The sequence below is a fragment of the Mesoplodon bidens genome, assembly GCF_964165515.1.
Source record: "Mesoplodon bidens genome assembly, chromosome: 5".
NCBI lineage: Eukaryota > Metazoa > Chordata > Mammalia > Artiodactyla > Ziphiidae > Mesoplodon > Mesoplodon bidens.
The window spans coordinates 29,220,375-29,240,935 of NC_138161.1; the positions used below are offsets into that span (position 1 = coordinate 29,220,375).

Here is a 20,561-nt window from a genome sequence, read left to right on the forward strand (position 1 = left end):
TTGTATATTTGATGGGGAGGGGGAAGGTTAGGAGCACAAGAGAGAAAAATAAAAGAGAGGTAGGTCAAGGGTGGAGAAGGCAGTGTGGAGGCAAGAATTGAACTACAGAGAGGTTTTCACTTCCTCAGAAATGAGTGAACTAAGAACATTTAAAAAATTGAACCAAAGGGGGAGGGGGTTGGGGGAGGGCTAGAACGGGTGGTTGGGGTTAGCGGATGTAAGCTTTCATATATAGAATGGATAAGCAACAAGGTCCTACTGTACAGCACAGGGAACTATATTCAATATCCTATGATAAACCATAATGAAAAAGAATATATATATATATATATCTGAATGACTTTGCTGTACAGCAGAAATTAATACAACACTGTAAATCAACTATACTTCAATAAAAAAACTTTTTTTAATTGAAACAGAAAACCTCCTGCTTTTTTTTTAAACTACATATAGTCTTTATTGAGTATTCTAAACTCACTGGATGTCACCAGCTAATGAATTCTAAATTCTTTGTGTTTGGTTTACTCTTCATTCCAGTGAGTCAAACACCAAGAATTTAGCCAGGGTTCTAAAATAAGCGCTGCGAGAACAGTCACCTTGGACACATATTGCAGAAAGTAACCTCCACGTATTCTTCTTAAGTCTTTTCCAACCAAATTGTGTCCTTTTTCTTTAACACATGTCACTTAGATTTTATCTTAGTAGGTCATCTCAAAAGTCTGTGTGCTAGAATCCAGAGAAATAGAGATAAGCATCACCAACACTTATTGATGATACAACTACTTAATATCTTCCAGAGGTGCTGAAACAAACACATTCACGTGAAAACAGGGCCAGATAGAGACTTTAAAGGTCTCTCACAGACAAAACCATGGGGGGAGTGTGTACAGTAATCCACAGTCATCACTGCCCTAATAGTATCTGACCTGAACCTGGCACAGCTTCAGAAAAAGCCATGTGTTCAGGCTAAAACAAGAATGAGAAAAAAGGAGAACGTTGCTTTCTTCTAATGTGGTAAATAGGGCATGAAGATTTTATAGTTTGCTGGTAGAACCAGTTTTACAAGTTCTCTACTTACCCACAGGGCTTAGCCTTAGGGAGAAAAAATAGTTTTATTCAGAAGATACCTTAAGATGTTTGGTAGAACATTTGAATTTGGTATCCAGAATGAAGAACTAGATTGAAGTTGTTATGTCTACATTTATTGGGATGAAGTTTGAAACTGGAACTATTACATTAATTTATTTTTCATGTGTGCCATACTTCCCATTTCTGTTTTTGGCATGAGGAAGTGATAAAAGAAAGCTTCTTATGTGTCCTCTTAAACTATGTGGAGTTGGGGGGACTGAACACCCTCCATTAAAAATCTGAGTAAAACTTCACAGGTGGCCCTTCATATCCAGAGCTCTGCATCCACAGAGTCAACCAGGGTGGATCGTGTAGCACTGTAGTTCATATTTATTTAAAAAAAAAATCCACGTATAAGTTGGCCTGCACAGTTCAAACCTGTGTTGTTCAAGGGTAGAATCCTCGTATTCATTTAAATTGCTTTCCCAGATTGTTTACTTTAAATATCAGGAAATGGTCATTCATTTAATGGATCCAGGTCTTTGACTTTTCTCAGTCTGGAGAAGAAATAGCTTTAAGTAAGAAATCCCCATCGGGTATCAATATGTGTGTCTCTCTGGGTGGGTGTGCGTGAGAGAAAGATAGTGGCAGAGAAATGACACAGAGAGAGGAGACAGAAACCATGAAGCCTTAAGGTAATAAAATCATCTGCAAAGTTGTTGAACAATAATATATTTGCACATTTCAAGTTTCCTTTCCCTTCAAGTTTCAGTATCACTTAGTGGAGTTGAGGTGACTTTTCCTTATGTCTGCTCCTGCAGACGGTACCAAGGAGACAGCAGAGAAAGAGGCATATAAAGAGAAAAGGACTATATGTGTGTTTGTATGTAAAGTTTGTCTCATCCATTCCTTTCTCCTGGCTCAGTTAGTGGGAAATATTCTCATACCAGTTCTTTTCTTTAACAACTTGTCTGCTTTGATGAAGACAAATCAACTTCAGGTTTTTGTGACCCTTAGGGAAATATTCTATATCTAGTGGTGAAACTGATTTTATTAAAGCCGGTGTGAAATCTCTGCTTCCCTAGGAAGAAAATTTTATTTTTCTTCACTGAAGATTGAATAAGAAAAAAAAGAATCTGAATAAATATATTCAATTTTAAAAGATATAAATACAGAGTGGGAAGAGATCGCCTTCAAGTTCAAGTTCCAAACTTCAAGTTTGGAACTAAATACACATATATTTAGACATATATTTTACATATTATTAATTAAGAATATTAATACAATTATAAAGCCTTAATAACGGAATGTTTTTATGCACTCACAAATTAAAGTTTTCATTACATTTAAACAACTTTTTCTGAATCAGGAACAAATTGCTTTTCTTCCTTCCTTCATTTGAGGAGCTAAAGTAAGTTTTTGTTCTTAACTTTTATCTTAAAGGTCTGGCTATGCAGCTGATAGCTGGCTTAGCAAGATATCCTCACATCCTCTTCCACAAGGATCTCTCTGATATTTAGAGTTAATCCTGGCAGGAGTTTTGAAGTTCTAAAACAATCACAAATTATTTCTTGTCTCTAATGATTCTCCGGGACTGTGAGAGCTCAGGTATGCCAGAAAGGTACTTGAAAAGAACAAGAAGTACAAGATGGCTTTGTTCCATTCAAATTAGGGTAGCTGCATTACTGCTATATATATATTTTTCCCCAGTAAAAGCTGTTCCTCTGTGTTTCTCCCTATCTCCCAAACTTCAGCATTCTGGATCACAAAAAAAGAAAACTATGTGACAGTCCTATCAACAGGCAGCCCACATTTTTGTTAAGTAAATGGGAGAAATTATAATTGATTTCTTATTACCGAAAAGATTCTATTGTCAAATTAAGTGATCAGTTGAGCAAGAAGGGAAAATTCAGCCCGTTGTCACCATCACTCAAGGCAAGGCTGCACTCAGCCTAAAAATGAGAGGGAGATGAGTTGAAAATGAAGACTTTCTATATACTGATTTGTACTCAACTCTTCTTTCAACCTCTGCTAGGAAGGAGAATTTGTTTTCCCTCCCAAGCAAGGAGCAGCAGGGGTTATCTTTTCCCGAAGGAGCTGAAATTTGTTTCCTTGTCAGAGGAGACAGACGAGGTCAGAGAAGACTCCGCCTCCCGGAACCAAAGTGCAGAAGCTGTGATTCTGGTTCATGACAAGAATGACGAGTGCTTATTGGCAGAGCAATCAAGCAAGACACCATCTCGCTTGCTGGACCACAAATTGCAGCACTGATTTAAAAATTATATACAGGACTTTTGAGCCATGCCAAGGACCCCTTTCCCATTTTAGTGTCACTAGTGGTTAGTTTGCTTATTACGTGTCATATCATTTTTTTTAACATCTTTATTGAGGTATAATTGCTTTACATTGTTGTGTTAATTGCTGCTGTATAACAAAGTGAACCAGCTATACATATACATATATCCCCATCTCCCCTCTCTCTTGCATCTCCCTCCCACCCTCCCTATCCCACCCCTGTAGGTGGTCACAAAGCACCGAGCTGATCTCCCTGTGCTATGCGGCTGCTTCCGACTAGCTATCTATTTCACAGTTGGTAGTGTATATATGTCCATGCCACTCTCTCACTTCATCCTAGCTTACTCTTCCCCCTCCCTGTGTCCTGAAGTCCATTCTCTACATCTGCGTCTTTATTCCTGTCCTGCCCCTAGGTTCTTCAGAACCATTTTTTTTTTTTTTAGATTCCATATATATGTGTTAGCATATGGTATTTGTTTTTCTCTTTCTGACTTACTTCACTCTGTATGACAGACTCTAGGTCCATCCACCTCACTACAATGACTCAATTTCATTTCTTTTTATGGCTGAGTAATATTCCATTGTATATATGTGCCACCTCTTCTTTATGCATTTATCTGTTGATGGACACTTAGGTTGCTTCCATGTGTGATATCATTTTTTAAGAGCCATGAAACTATGCAAAGAATAGAAAGACCATAATATAGTCCTGAGGGGATACCACTGCTCTAAAAGCAAAAATGCTCGTGTATTAAACATGTCCCCACAGGAATGTGAAAGAGTAAACTATTTGAAGCAAAATGAATGTGATTGAAAGTATTGATATTTCTACATGTCTTTTCCCTCCAACTTTTTATTTTGAAAATTTTAAAATCTACAGAAGATTGCAAGTACAATATGATAAACATGCATATGTCCTTCATGTAGATCTGTGCTAATAGGGTATCTGCTATCCTTATGTGGCTAACTGGCCACTTGGAAAGTGGCTAGTCCAAATTGAGCTGTGCTGTTCTACATGCCTTTCTAAAAATAAATACTTCCTAAAGTTTTCTGAAAAGTGAACAAATACTTGGTCCCTAAACCAAGTAGATAAAAATTATATACATGAATATAGGTATAGTATATTATATATACACATATATATGAATTTATGTTAATAAATATAAAGAACATGTATATGTGTAGCTCTGAGCACATATGTTTATCCATGGACCTAGTCTTCATTTTCAATAAATCACTCAGAAAAAAGTGATTGTTTAGAAAGGTAGGATGGAAGTGTAGGCATTTAGCTTTTAAAAGGTCTTTCATGTTTCTCCTAAGGAGTAGACTGAGGCCTGATGAGTTTAGTTATTCTCATATGAAGTATATAATAGAGTAGAAATAACAGAATCTTTCCCTTTTTTTGTAAAATAAAATGAAGACATACATCAAAAATGGAAATTTTAAATACTAAGATGTTTCTTTCCAGTGATTGTGATTTTACTAGTGAGTTTAGATCTAAAACTTACCAGTTTGAAATCTTCTTTGTTCCTCTTCCTGCCCCAATGCAAGCTAAAACATAAATATAGAATTGTTAAATTTATTTGTAATCAATTCTAAATGCAGTAATCAATATTCAAAGTTTCAATAGATCAGTGAAGTCATTGAAAAGTTTAAAAACTGACAGTCAGTGACTTTGATCCTCTTTCTATCCGCTCCCATGTGAAATGTGACAAGTTTATTTAATAAGTAAATAGAACATACCCAAAGGAATCGTGTTCCCTCTAATTATTCCCTCCCTTTGCAAGGTGATTCTCTCATAAAAGTTTTTTTTTTAAAGCATATTTCTATTACTATCCACCTAAGTGCTATATCATGCTATCATGCTTCTTAGTAAGTAGATTTGAATCTTGCAAACTAACAAACTTGTTTAAAACCAAGTAGGGTGATAAGACTGAAAAAAGTACCTCTGTTAGTCTGCTCATGCTGCCATAATAAAATATCATAGACTGGGTGGTTTAAACAACAGAAATTTATTTCTCACAGATCCAGAAGCTGGAAAAGATCAAGGTACTGGCAAAGTGGGTTTCATTTTGAGGCCTCAGTAGTTGTTGTGGCACGCGGGCTTCAGTAGTTGTGGCTTGTGGGCTCTAGAGTGCCACAGACTCAGTAGTTGTGGTGCATGGGCTTAGTTGCTCCACGGCATGTAGGATCTTCCTGGACAAGGGCTCGAACCCGTGTCCCGTGCATTGGCAGGCGGATTCTTAACACTGCACCACCAGGGAAGCCCCCTGCTTTTCTTTTAACAGAGTCAAAGTTTTCTTACTAATTTTTTCTCTTATTGATTTATTATTGTTCAACTCTTTGTCATATAACATTGCAATTTATTTTTGACAGGTTTTCTTTTTTTTTTTTTTTTTCTTTTTGCGGTATGCGGGCCTCTCACTGTTGTGGCCTCTCCCGTTGCGGAGCACAGGCTCCGGATGCACAGGCCCAGCGGCCATGGCTCACGGGCCCAGCCGCTCCGCGGCATATGGGATCCTCCCAGACCGGGGCACGAACCCGTATCCCCTGCATCGGCAGGCGGACTCTCAACCACTGCGCCACCAGGGAGGCCCACAGGTTTTCTTTTGACTCTTGATTTAGGGTACTTATTTTATAGAAATGTTCACACCTGTAGTAAATCTATCAATTTTATCCTGCCAGGCAGTGATTCTCAAGTTTAATGCACATCAAGATCTCTTAATGTATTCATGAAAACACAGATTCCTGGGCTCCACCATCAGGGGCTATTATTCAGTAACCCTTTGGTGTGGTCCTGGCAACAGTTTTTAGCAGTAACTGAGCTGATTCTAAATGAAGTAGTTAATAAACCACACTGTGAAATACTGCCTTACAATTTCTTACTTTGCATTAATACTTAAGGCTTCTCATGGTAATATCACATAAATAGCTATGTATATGTTCTCCTATTTTCTCATGTTGCCATTTTTCTATATCTATCTATTTAGTTCAGCTGGAATTTATTTTACTATATGCTTTATCCCAAGATATTGAACCATTTTTCCTATCACAATTTATTGAACAGCAACACATTTCCCCAATAATTTATAATTCCAACTTTATCATTTACTACAAAGTTATAAATACTTGAGGCTTTTGCTGAGTTTGTTTTTCTGTCCCACTTAATTATCTATCTATTCCAGCATACTGTTTTAATTACTATATCTTTTCAATGTATCTGTTACTATGAAAAATGTCTTGTCCCCATTACTCTTCTTACACAAAACTATTTTGACAATTCTCACCTGTATAATTAAAAAAAAGTTTGTCAAATTAATTTCTGAAAGTTTATTGGAGTGGTATTTAATCTATAAAATATTTTAAGGAGACAGCACATCTGTGAAATGTTAGGTGCTTCCCACCTAAAAGTAACCCCCAAAGGCCACACCTACTAATACTAATACTCTCAGCTTTGGGGCTAAAAATTTCAACATATGAATTTTGGGGGATAGAGACATTCAGACCATAGAAACCATAAAAGAAGCTATGAATAAACAGATGTATAATACCACAAGGTGTTGGCAGGGCCATGCTCCCTCTGCAAACTGTAGGGACACCCTTCCTTGCCTCTTCCTAGCCTCTGGTAGTTTGCTGGCAGTCTTTGGTGTTCCTTGGCTTGCAGCTGTATAATTCAATTGTCACATGGCATTCTCCCTATTTATGTATATGTATATATGTATATATATATAGTTATTAAAATTTTAGTAAATCAGGATGTGTTTTTTATTAATATAAGCTCCTAAGCTATTCCAATCAGTATTAAAATACTGATACTGATATAGGCCTATTAGATTTTCTCTATATAGTCTCACATACATAAAAATGTATTTGAATACATGTAAATATAAATTTTTTTTCATGTTTTGTACTATTTCCCAAGATTCCTAATACTTCACAGTTACTAAGGCAGGCAATGTTGTCATAGGTCTGAAATGGGAAAGGCATTGCAGTCTATAAGCTAATATATTTTTCCTTCAAAGTTCAGAAAATCATTTCATTTGATTTTTTCTATGATTAAGTAAACGGCTGTTTTATTAACATTCTATTTCCCTTCAAAACTTTTCAGGGTAATGAAGACTTCTGAAAAGTTTAAGATTTTCTCTGCCAAGCAGACTGCCTATATTTAAATATTTATGAGGATATACATTATATGTACCCTCTAAAACACAAATAGAATGTATTTTTGTTATTTATTAGGAAATACTTTGATTAATTAAACAGATATTAGAATTGTACATCACTTTAGGGATGTTTGATTCAAAAGAGTATTTGGTTTCAGTGATAATATGAAAATACTTAAAAATGTGATCTTATTTCCTTTTCATAATCTCTTCTCAGGAAAGTAAACAGGAACCATTAAAGTTGTACCTAGTGCTTCTCGGGGGTTACTTCACGGGCTCAGTCCAACTCTCAAGTGTGCTGGCTTTTTGCTTTTAAGGACAGTGAAGTCCTGTCTGGCAAGGCTATGGCGTCATGCACAGGGAAGCCACAGCCAGGGAGAGGAAAGCCATCCCCTGACCAGGTTTGATATTGCCCCCATCAGGAGCATCTCTGCAATGGAAAGTTGCAATGACTGTCCAGCTCTTTAAAGAGCAGGGGTTATCTATTTTATATATAAAGTAGATAACTAATAAGGACCTACTGCATAGCACAGGGAACTCAACTCAATACTCTGTAATGGCCTATATGGGAAAAGAATCTAAAAAAGAGTGGATTTATGTATATGTATAACTGATTCACTTTGCTGTACACCTGAAACTAACATAACACTGTATATCAACTATACTCCAATAAAAATTTTTTAAAAAGGATATATTAGCTAATATTATAATCTCTAAAAAAAGGAAATGGTTGCTCTAAACTAAGAATAAAATGAGTTTTATTTTTAAGACACACACAAAAAAAGAAGAGCAGGGACGCAGTCAGGCCAGAGAATGAACTTCAATTTTCATAAACTAACAAAACAACAAAAGTAAGAGAGAAATCATTATTCTCTATCTAAACTGGAGGTCCAAACAAATCCTCCCTGATTTAATGTGCAGATTCTGTTACAGTGTGTGCCAGCCGCAGGGATTTTCCAACTGTCTCATGACTCTTGGGCAACTTTGCCTTTTCATTTGGCTTTTAGCTGAGCAGGCTATGGGCTTTTAGGTTTGGCTGAGGGAAGCTGCCCCCTACTGGGCTTTGGTTGGTGGGAGAACTCCTGGACTTAGGAAGGGAAGCTGCTGTACTTGCCCCTGAATGACCCCGGGACTTTGGAACCTTCTGGATGACACAGTTGCTTACCCTCTTGTTATCAATCTGAAAACCCAGTCAAGCGATACATTTCCAATCCCCTGACGGTCTCATGACAAACTTGTAGGTATTAGGCAAAACAGTCTAGAAGCACTGTCATAAAGTTGTTTACTGGCCTCTGTCTCAGGAAAACTTTACGGTGTCCTGGCAAACTTTATGCTCACACCACCAACTCTGAGAAGTCAAGAGTATTATGTATAATAGTAACGTTCTTAAAATTGACTCATGAACTGGGCTGTGAGTAGCTGACTTATCCCTGGTCTAACAGAGTGGATGTAAAATGGCCCGGCCATGTACTTCCGCAAAGTCAATGACAGTAGAAATGAGGAAGGGGTCAGTCAAGTAAGAGAAAGCCTAGACAAAGGCCAAGTCAGTACCAAAGAAGCTGTCAATCTCTCTGCACTTTTCACACATGCTCAAACAATGCACTCAGCCGACACTGGAACAAAATGAAGATAAATGTTATATGTAGTTTGTTCTGATATAACTGTCACTGTCATAGGGCACAAGCTCTCTATGCGAATACTTCCGTTTCATTGATCACACTTTTCTTTTGAAAATGTAACTAAATGTCATTTCTACTGCTGCTTTTGCTTTACAAATAGGCTTTGAGTATTTAATTACATATAATAGACGTTAATATTTTTTGTTGGATGTGAGAAAGGTTATTATAGTATGCAATGTAGTGAAATATTTGTTTTATGGAAAGAGAGAAATGCTCAATCATTTTAATTTACACTCCTGTGCAACTTGGGTCATGCTGCCCTAAGGAGTTCTGTTTTCTAAAGAATAAGTCTATGGGGTGACTTCATCATAGATTCAGGTTACAGCATGAAACAAATATAGCCTGGGGACTTTTACTATGCACAGTACCTTAATTTTCTAGAACAAGACAAAAGACAGTTATAATAAGTAATTTTGAATAAAACTCTGATTTATTATCATTTTATTTTAAAGACTTCCATGAGTTTGAGATAATTAACACAAACTTTCATGCTCTGATGCAGTATAAAGAACAAAAAGAAATCTGCCAGTGATATAGTTTTAAATGCAATTTTAAAACAAAATATGTAAGACCAATTGTTTTTTTATGATCAAGGAAAGACAAGTTACCAAACTGCCGTTAGGAATTTATGTTGGTATGAGTGTATTTATTTCAATTAAAGAGAGATATGATACCTCAAAAATAATGATAGTAGATTAAATTATGCCTTAAATATAGGTAAAGAAAGAGGTCTTTCTCCTTTTCTCTGTCTTTTTTTTTGGAGCCAATAGGGTAGAAATTGGAGTGGCCAGCAGGGGGCTTCTTTTAGCTTTCTCCTTTAAGTGCTAAACTGAAAATGCATTTTAGTCTTTAGTTTCATAAATAATGAATAAAGTCTAAACAAAACATGTTTTTCTTCTGTTTAGTTTATTCTCCTTTCTACTCCCCTTCTCACCGCTATTCTTTCTCAAGACCTGTAAAATGTGATCCCTGCTGCCTGGGTTGGCCACTGCTGGCTCTGCCCCAGCTTCCCCATCCCAAATTCATATTCTATTTTTGAAAACTTCCTGGAAGGGTAGGGAGATTTGGATGACAGGCTTTCCACCAGATGTAAATTAAAATTAAATTAAGAGCAAAGAAGTATATTCTGGTTTGATGATTTAACTGGCAGTTAGAGAAACCTGGTTTCACCATGAAACATTTGGGAAGGATCTGATGGGCTTGAATGGTAGTATAAAAGTTAATGAGGGCTTCCCTGGTGGCGCAGTGGTTGAGAGTCCGCCTGCCGATGCAGGGGACACGGGTTCGTGCCCCTATCCCGGAAGATCCCACATGCCGCGCAGCGGCTGGGCCCGCGAGCCATGGCCGTGGAGCCTGTGTGTCCGGAGCCTGTGCTCCGCAACGGGAGAGGCCACAGCAGTGAGAGGCCCGCGTACAGCAAAAAAAAAAAAAAAAAAAGTTAATGAATGGCCGTGTAATATGACTTTTTTTTTTTTTTTTTTTTTTTTGTGGTACGCAGGCCTCTCACTGTTGTGGCCTCTCCTGTTGCGGAGCACAGGCTCCAGATGCTCAGGCTCAGCAGCCATAGCTCACGGGCCTAGCTGCTCTGCAGCATGTGGGATCTTCCCCGACCGGGGCACGAACCCGTGTCCCCTGCATCGGCAGGCGGACTCTCAACCACTGCGCCACCAGGGAAGCCCGACATTTTAAAAGAGTGTTATGTTTTCCCAGGAATTTGAGAGTGTGTGAAAGGCATCCAGAACTAATTGGCAGATCCTGACCGATTTTGGAACGTAACTCCAAATCATCTTCCCATCCTGTTTGATCTGCATAAAGTTTTACCTGGTTCTCTACCTTCTTTTTGGGGCCCATTTCATAGATGTAGGTTCAAGAACTTTACTGACAGCGTATAACAGTTCACCAGACAGGGAATCAGAAGGCAAAATTGTGGCATTTTGTGTTATCCAAGTGAAATCTCAAGATAAATAGAAACTGACCTCATATAATTTTTCAAATAAGAGTTGGGTCCTGACAGAGGAGGCAAACAAGACATCTATAAGAATTTTGAAGTCAGTAATTCCAGGTTCAATATCCAATATACAAAATTATGTTGGGATTTTGTTTTAACTTTAGAATATGAAACTTCGATTGTCAGGGAAATACAGATAATACAGAACAGACCGACTTAGTGTCATGTTTCCCAAACTGGGACATGGGTTACTGAAACCACAGAATGAGCCTGCAGCTACTTTCTATTGTGCCAGTTTACACAGGGGTTTGGAATAAAAGAAGTAATTTAACTGTCAAAAAAAATTCAAACACCTTTATGCTAACCCAATAGTGCCATGTTATAAAGTAGAATATAAAATTCAAATGATTTGCCTAGATAAAATATGAACCTTTAAGAAATTGTGAACATGCAAATGTCCACTATAGATTGATCATTCCCCTCCCCACAATCCCCCCACCCCATACACCAGGATACTAGTAAGATAAATGCTCTGGAAGCCAAACTATCAGATTTCTCATCTTGGCATAATGGTTGATTCAGTAAACTCTTTATGCATCAGTAAAATTGATCACAGCTTTTAACCCAATTAAGGAATTCTTAGAAAATTAGAATTATAGAGTTGACTATTGCCTTATATGATTTGTATGGGCAACATCACTATAAATGTGTTTGTTGAGAGTCTTGGGATCTACCTGAGAGGAAAAGAAGAGAGAGGGGTTGGAAGCAGAGATATCACGACTATGACTGAAACATAACTGTGATTTATATGTGCTTGCATAGCTTTGTCCTCTACCATACCTTAGTTCTCAGGGTTATCCTTCAAAACAGGGAAGAAATGCATTTTTATTACTGGATGATTTAACCAGTGGCCAAGATTATGACTTATAACCTTGGATTTTAAGACTGTCTATGGGCATAATTTGAGCCTGAAATTTAATACATTCCCTCTCTGGTCCTAAAAGAAGAGGTCAATAAGGGAAGACTACTTTTATCTAGTTGTAGTTTATAAAAGAGTTCCTAGGAATGGCATCGCAGTGCCACTTACTTGGTACAAATTACTCCTCAATATCTGTCGGGACAACTATCCCAAGGAAAAGATGCCTTTTTATTTTGAGGCTCTGATGAGCGTTAAAGTAAATGTGCAAAAATAAAACCCCTAATATCCTTTCTTTTAAAAAATACTCTATCACTTTCCCCTTTTTAAAATTTCTTTTTCTTCTGTGAATGGGAATGAGAAGTGAAAGTTAATGTATGTAATCATTCATTCATTGAACTTGGCTATCCTTTGAATTTTTCTTGCCTGGTTATTATATTGTTTTGAAAAACTTTGATAGAAAAATATTAAGAGGAAAATGAATGAAAGGTAGATCAGTCGGTTGTATGGCATTAACTTTTAATTAAAATATGTCTAACTTTTTTCAGGTATAGGCTTTCATATCTAATTACACAGAGTCTTATTGTCAGAGAGGAGGTACTTGGTTCTCTTTCTTCTATATTCCCTCTTCATGCTCAATATATTTCCCAGTATTTTGTGCTGGAGACCTCTTGAAAAACCACAAAAACCCCCAACCCTATAATCAATCAATTTTATGCTGAAAAAGAACCTTAGAGAGTATGATACATTGATTCTATTAATGGCTCCAATTTTCCATGGACAATTGTTCCATGCCCTTTGGTAGAACCTCCCATCTTGGTCCTAACTTGGCTCTGTGACTTGCTTTGCCCAATGGGCTTATAGCTGACTTGATGCAAGTAGAAGCTTGAAACAACACTTCTGCATTTCTGCTTCCCTTTGTGGATTCCTGCTGCTGCTGTGAGAACATGCTCTGACTAGTCTGCAGGAGAGACACACGAGAAGGCCAATGAAGGACCAATGAAGAAGAGCTGAGTTTTTCCAGTAATGCCATCAATATAAGCTAATCACAACTGATCAGTCATCTGCCATCAGATGTATGAGTGAGCCTAACTGAGATCAGCCAACCCACTGGTTGAAAGAAAGGAATAAGTGGCTGATGTCTTCAGCCACTAAGTTTGGGATGGTTTGTTTGGCAGCAATAGCAGATTGATATACACTCTTGCACTGTTGGTGGGAATGTAAATTGATACAGCCACTATGGAGAACAGTATGGAGGTTCCTTAAAAAACTACAAATAGAACTACCATACGACCCAGCAATCCCACTACTGGGCATATACCTTGAGAAAACCATAATTCAAAAAGAGTGATGTACCAAAATGTTCATTGCAAATCTATTTACAATAGCCAAGACATGGAAGCAACCTAAGTGTCCATCAACAGATGAATGGATAAAGAAGATGTGGCACATATATACAATGGAATATCACTCAGCCACAAAAAGAGAGGAAATTGAGTTATTTGTAGTGAGGTGGATGGACCTAGAGTCTGTCATACAGAGTGAAGTAAGTCAGAAAGAGAAAAACAAATACGGTATGCTAACACATATATATGGAATCTAAGAAAAATAAAAAAGGGTCATGAAGAACCTAGGGGTAAGATGGGAATAAAGACACAGACCTACTAGAGCATGGACTTGAGGATATGGGGAGGGGGAAGGGTAAGCTGTGACAAAGTGAGAGAGTGGCATGGACATACACACACTACCAAACATAAAATAGATAGCTAATAGGAAGCAGCCGCATAGCACAGGGAGATCAGCTAGGTGGTTTGTGACCACCTAGAGGGGTGGTATAGGGAGGGTGGGAGGGAGAGAGATGAAAGAGGGAAGAGATATGGGAACATATGTGTATGTATAACATTCACTTTGTTATAAAGCAGAAACTAATACACCATTGTAAAGCAATTATACTTCAATAAAGATGTTAAAAAAAAAAGAAATTAAAAAAAAAAGACGTGAGAAAGCTGAGCCTGGGGATTTACATTTTCTCCAACTTTACGAAGCTACTAACCTCCCCAGATTTTACAGTTGAGAGTTCTAGTCCTCATTTATGTAAAACCTAAACACCTAATTATTGACAAACTAGTAAAAACCTAAACACATAATTATTGACAAACTGATAAAGTCTTACTACATAATTCCAAATAACAGCACAATAAACAATGTTGCTTGGAATTGTTTTGATTAGTATTATCTTTAAGGTTAAAGATTTTTGTCAAGGCTAAGCTATATATTACATTGCAGAAATTGTCATTCATGCAAATTCATTTTCTTGTGCAATTGAAAAGCTTCATTTAGTGCACTGAATCTGTAGTTGCATTTGATTCTTAAGGAGTTAGCCCTGTGAAGCACATTACAACTGTCCTCTAGAGACTGGGCTAGTTTCCAATGGACTTCAAGTTACAATTCAAATTCTTGTCTTTCATGTATAACAACGACAGTGTTTTAACTCTTGACCTCTCAAACACTATTGGAAATAAAATCCTAAATTTTGGAACTGGAGGAAATGTTACTGTGGAATATATACAAGGGTAACATCATATGGGTCCGGAAGGTTCTTTTCAATTATAACTCAAGCTTTTGGATCTAAAATATAGAGTTCTTTACTGAATTACACCTTTCCTATGACAATGCATTTGGATTGAGATGTGTATATTCAGAATGGTATTCTCTTTTAATAGTTTGATATTTAATATGATTTCCTTTTATTAAGCATGTCTTTTTTTTTATCTTGATCTAGTAGATTATTAATTATGTCAATTTTTTTTCTGGTCTTGGAGATAGGGGATGATTAATAGTCCTTAAATGAATTTTTCTTTCTTCTGATGTTGACTTGCTTTTAAGGACCACGTTTTCCAAACATATGGCACTGGAATTAATTCACTTTAATTTTCATTAATTTATTGAGTGTGCACTTTTGGCCAATATTATAGTATCACTAGTTGGCCACAATAAATCTATATTTATGTTCTGAAATAAGTTGATTTCTCTAGTCCTCCTCTCTATGAGCTTAGGTTATTTTTTATGTCTGTGATAAGGTTCAAAGGATTTAAAGGAAAAATACATAATACTTCCCACAAAATACTTCCCTTCTTGGGGAAGAAGAGATATGCCTAAAAGTTTAATGAACTATGCTTTTCTGTCACCAAAATTCAGAATAGACCATATTAATATCATTGAAATCATTTCATTTTTCCTAGTTACAAATTATTTAGTTCTTCCAATAAAAAAGATGAAACAAACAAAAACCTAGTATTTAGTTATCTACTACCATACAATAAATTATCCAAAACTTAATGGCTTAAAACAACAGACATTTAGTATCTCATAGTTTCTGTGGGTGAGGAATCTATGAGCAACTTAACTGGGTCCTCTGCTCAGCATATCTCACAGGCTATACATCATGGTTTCATCTGGGGCTGTGGTCTAATCTTGAGGCACAGTTGAGTGAGGATCAACTTCCAAGCTCATTCATATGGTTGCTGACAGAATTCAATCCCTTGCAGACTCTCAGACAGAGGGCTTCGCTTCCACACTTTTGGCCAGAGGCCAGCCTCATTTCCTTCTCAAATGGGCCTCTTCAACATGGGAGGTTGCTTCATCAAAGCTATCCAGAGAGAGAAGCTGCAAGTGAGAGGAAAGTCAATCTTTTGTAACCTAATCACTTAGATGGCGTCCCATCACTTTTGCTATATTCTGTTCATGAGAAGCAAGTCACTAGGTCCAGCCCACACTCAAAGGGAGGAGTTCATACAGGGTGTGAAATTATACAGGAGGAGCTTCTTAGAAGAATATCTATCATAGCTAGAGTGGTCCAGCTGTTATTGTGTTACTGTTGTCTCCCTTTCATATATATACGTGTATATATATAATTTCTCTATATATGTGTATATATATATATATATCTTGGTTTTTCTTATCTATAACATTTAATCACATATATTTAACATCACAACCTAGTGAAAACATTGTAATATACATGAGACTTACATGAAGTGGTTAAGCATAGAGTTCTAGACTACTCTAGCAGCATTAGTGAAAATTTGGGGTGTCCAATAGTACATTGGGATTCTGTTTTCAGAATTCAGTCTACCTGTGAGCTGTTCTCTTCTACAAAAAGAAAGAGTGGGTTATATTTTTTTGGTCTGCTCCAATGTGGGTCAAATAAAGATATAGAAAACAACACTGACTGAAAAATAAGGAGATGCCAAACCCAGCATGATTTGCACTTGCAGCTGGTATTTCACACAATATGGAGAAATAAATTTCTCAGATTCTCAATTGTGCATAGCTTTGCAATAGCTAGAGTTACAGAGAGTTAATAAAGACTTTTTACATGACATCTAGATGTGAATGATTTCAGATAATTGAGAATTCTCTGTAATTAACAATATAGGTTCTGACAATACAAGGAGCTGGTCATCCCAACACAAACTGGCACAGAAGAGCAGAATCTGATCAATGAAAGAGTAGAATCTAGACCAGGCCAGGTCAGAAAGATTTCTTTTCACCTATCTTGACCAAGGTTTTCATCAACTCTGTCAAGTACGGTGGAGGCAGACCTTACTAGTGCCCACCAATGTCCAGTTTTTCCCTCCAGGCTCATGGAAGGTTATACTTCCCAGCAACTTTTCAGTTAGGCAGGATCATATGATTTTTCTGGCCAAAGGATCATAAACAGAAGTGCCATGTGTTACTTTCTAGACCAAAATATAGAAGAATGGGTCTGAAATCACCACACACTCTCTTCCCCCTTGTTGGGGCAACCGATGATTTTCAATTGGTGGAGTCTCTGTCAACGTGGGTCCTTGACTAACTATAATACATAAAGGAAAGTCCCTGCACTGTCCAGTGATGGACATGTATCATGCCTAAAGTGACAACTTTTTAAAATGTTAAGACCCTTTGTCTTACTTTCCTGTTGCTGCTATAACAAATTACTTTAAGCTAAGTGTCTTAAAGTAATGCAAATTTATTATCTTACACGGCTGGAAGTCAGAAGTCCTAAAATCAGAGTTTTGTTGAGGCTGCATTCCTACCAGAGGCTTTTGGGGAGAATCTGTGTCCTTGCCTTTTCGAGATTCTAGCGGGCACCTACACTCCTTGCCTTGTGGTCCCTTCCTTCATCCTCAAATCTATCAACGTAGCATCTTCAAATCTGTCTCTGTCTTTCTCTCTCTTTTTTTCCTCTCTCTGTCTTTTCTCTGCTTCCATCTTCACATTTTCTTCTTTGACTCTGAGCCTCCTGCCTTCATTTGTTGTAAGGATACTTGTGAATACATTGGGTCCATCCAGATAATCCTGTGTAATTTCCACATCTCAAAATTTTTAACTTAATCTGCAAAATCCCTTTTGCATGTAAGGCAACATTGCATGTAAGGTTTGGGGGATTAGGATATGGACATAATTGGAGACATGTAACCTACTATATCCTTGGATTTAGAGGTTTATGTGTTACTACAGCATAGCTTAGTGTATACTGAGTAATACAGAAGCCACTGGAACCTCATTTTGCATTAATGGGGTATGAGTATGCTTAAAGTAGCTATTTAGTGGGTTCAGATAGTCTCAATTTTTCTTTATGAGGTTACAAATTACAGAACCTGCTCATGAAAGATATGTACAAAATGCACAAAACAAAATGATAATTATGTATCATTCTCAAGTTTTTGATTTCTAGGTTTACCAGACAAGGTAAACACCAAATAACACCAAAACAAGCTTTATTCCTATTTGGGTATTTTTATATTACACATACTTATTGTATAACTGCATCTGAAGGAATTATAACAGATATGTAAATTATCTGAAATGAGTGAGAATATATTTCTAAAGCTTATTTAATTATAGCGATAACCACATTTTATTTATTAGGTTGTTTTCCTATGTGGACAAAAAGACTTTTTAATCTGCAGATAATATCTTGTGCTTAGCCACCATTATGTAATTACTTTCAGGTGGAATTTTATGATGTGGAAGTGCTCATGAAAAAAACCAAATTTTTTAATGGGGTAGTTATGTTCAAGATACAAGCAGATCATGACAGATGATTAGGATACATGCAGCAGGACTGCAAATGAAATTTTGTGGGTTCAGACAGTGATTCATATAAGAAAGGGAGGTAATGAGTATGGGACTTGCCCTAATTTTTATCATTTCAACTCCAGAAAATCATAAATTCAATGATTCATTTAGTAATTCATCCCTTTACTCCTACAACATTTCTTCAGGACCCACTAGGATGATACTGTAGTTCATTTATAAGGATATAGGCTTTGGAGACAGATTGACATCTAAGTTTTAATCTCAGCTTAACTACTTACTAACTGTATCCAGTTGGGCAAATATGGCCTCTCTGATCCTTAATTCTGTCACTTACAAACATAATAATAATGTCTACACTTAAGGGTTTTTGTGAAAATTAGAGATTATGTACGTCAAACACTGTAAATTGTGGGCATTCAACAGATAATGATGGAAACTGATTGTTATCTATCTACCAGAAATCAAGATGCAGAGATGAAAACCACATAGTTCCTAGCTACAAATAACTAAAGAAGGAACAAACAACCACAATGCAGTTAGAAGTATGGGCAAGCTATGGATCAGGGAGAAGAAAAGGATTTAGTCTATGGGAGGGTCATAAAAGTGTTCACATGATAAGTGACATTTTAGATGGCTCAGAAAAATTGTATTAGGTGTCCAAGAGAGAAGACATTGGAGCAGTATGTATAGTTACATGTATGAAAGCCCAGGGAAAATACAGGAAACTTCAAGTAATTTGGTTTCTCTAGAGCTCAAGGCTTTCTTAAACTCTCTCTCCTTCACAATTTTGCTCTTTCAAGATTCAGGTATAGCATAATTTTGCCTATGAATCTTTTCCTAATATATATCACTCAGAAAAATTATGTACTCTTTCTCTCATGCTCCTTCTGTATTGAATATATACCCCAAAGACATAGTTTCTAGCACTTAAAAAAATTTATTTGTCTTTCCTCTCTACTTGGTTGTAAATTTTACAGGTTCATGGACTATGCCTTATTCATCATTATATTTAAAAGAATAAATATTAAGTAATTATAATAAATATTTCTTGACTGAATGAATACATGAATGGTGGGGCAATGGCAGGAGACTAGAAGAAGTCTGAATGAGTTTGCTAAGCTAAGGATTTTGGATTTTTTCTTGTGGGTGACAGAGAGGCATAGGGAGGAGAATGAATTGAGAAGCAAAAAAAAAAAAAAAAAAAAAAGAATTTTAGGGCATCATAATTGTCCAAGACAAGAGCTAAGGGAGAATAGTGGAGAGTGAGGGGAAGAGACATATTCAAGACATATTTATGACTTAGAATGGACAAATCTTGAGAGTTGTTTGGTAATGGACATAATTTAAATTCCTGGCAGATGAGAATATTTGGATAAATTGTCCACACTGAACATGTTGAGTTTGAAGTTTCTATGAAACTCCTGTCGAGAAGCAGTTATAAATATTTTACAGGAAGTCAGGAGAGTAGCTAGTGTTGGAGAGTGATGTTTGGGAACATAGGTGGAATTGAAACTGTAGATGGTTGAGATCACCAAGGAAAGTGTGAAGACTGAGAACAGAAGGTAGAGTCGAGCAAAGAACCATGAGTAACATCAATATTTGAGGGGTGAAAGGAGAAAACAAAGCCAGAAAAGCCAATTGGAAAAGAAAGAAAGATCAGAAAGAAAAGAAAACCAGGAGTATTGCGTGTGATTGAAGTTAAGTGGGTTTCAGGAGGGTGGGTGTCATTTAAAAAAATTTTGAAAAGAAATAAAACAATATGGCTTTTGAACAGAAGCTCCTGAATTAGCAGCTAAGAAGTTTGTGGTAGCCATTTTTGCCACATTTTAGTTGTAAGGGAGAAGCCAGATTAAAATGTTTGAATAGAGACTTGATCAGAGAAAGAGGATTCTGCATACAGACTTCCTTAAAGAACACTTTGATCTGAAGGATGAAGATAGGCTACTCATTAAAAGATCAAACAGGGCCAAATGTGGATCATTTTAATATGTGAGAGACTTGACCATAGTTATGGCCTGAGAGAAAAAGCCAGTGTAAAACAAGTGATTGAAAATACAAGATAAATACAGGATTATTGATGGAGCAAGTGTTATGAGGCAATGGAGCAGGATAAGTAGAAAGAATGGTGACAGAGCTTGCACTTCTCCACATGCCTAAAGAAGAGGGAAAGAGAATTGTACAGTCAATATTGGTTATGAAGTGGCCATAAAATGGTGACTCTTTCCGTAACTGTTTAAGGCATTTATTTGGAGGTATAGCTCATTTTTTTCCAGTAAGCATTTAATTGAGGATGTGCTATGTGACTAGCACTGGGACAGATTTTTTCACATTTACACTGTCATTTAATCTGAAGAGAGATCTTTGATCCCAAAGAGAGGTTTAACAGTGAGGCGGTAAAGCAAGTG

General features: G+C 36.8%; 2 protein-coding genes across 2 annotated transcripts in view; both read left to right on the forward strand.

Moving 5' to 3' along the window:
- Positions 1–3,123, forward strand: part of NRIP1 (nuclear receptor interacting protein 1) — a 76,507-nt gene extending 73,384 nt beyond the window's left edge. Inside the window, exon 2 of the transcript XR_014015981.1 lies at positions 3,104–3,123. The gene's annotated coding sequence lies outside the window, so the exon portion shown is untranslated. The remainder of the gene's footprint in view (positions 1–3,103) is intronic.
- The window catches only part of SAMSN1 (SAM domain, SH3 domain and nuclear localization signals 1), a 383,350-nt gene that overhangs the window by 73,465 nt on the left and 289,324 nt on the right, over positions 1–20,561 (forward strand). The window lies entirely within an intron of this gene.